Raw genomic sequence first — 662 nt, 5'->3', positions numbered from 1 at the left:
CAAATATTATTTTAGTGAGAACTCATAAATAACTACAAATAACTGATTCAATTTTATTTTATTAATAGTATCGATTCATAACAAGAGTTATCTCGAGACCCTTTACAGATAGAGCAGGTCTAGACCACTCTATAATTTACAGATAGAGCAGGTCTAGACCTCTCTATAATTACAGATAGAGCAGGTCTAGACCGTCCTATAATTTACAATAGAGCAGGTCTAGACCTCTCTATAATTTACAGATAGAGCAGGTCTAGACCTCTCTATAATTTACGTAGAGCAGGTCTAGACCGCTCTATATTTACAATGAGCAGGTCAGACCTCTCTATAATTTACAGATAGAGCAGGTCTAGACCTCTCTATAATTTCAGATAGAGCAGTCTAGACCACTCTATAATCTACAATAGGCAGGTCTAGACCAACTATAATTTAGAGATGGAGCAGGTCTAGACCACACTAAATTTCACGATGGAGCAGGTCTAGACCCACTCTATAATTTACAGATGGAGCAGGTCTAGACCCACTCTATAATTTACAGATAGAGCAGGTCTAGACCGCTGTATAATTTACACATAGAGCAGGTCTAGACCTCTCTATAATTTACAGATGGAGCAGGTCTAGACCACCCTCTATAATTTACAGATAGAGCAGGTCTAGACCGC

Source organism: Etheostoma spectabile, chromosome 21 (genome assembly GCF_008692095.1).
Source record: "Etheostoma spectabile isolate EspeVRDwgs_2016 chromosome 21, UIUC_Espe_1.0, whole genome shotgun sequence".
NCBI lineage: Eukaryota > Metazoa > Chordata > Actinopteri > Perciformes > Percidae > Etheostoma > Etheostoma spectabile.
The sequence above is the reverse complement of the archived record's forward strand: the minus strand, read 5'-3'. Positions refer to the sequence as shown.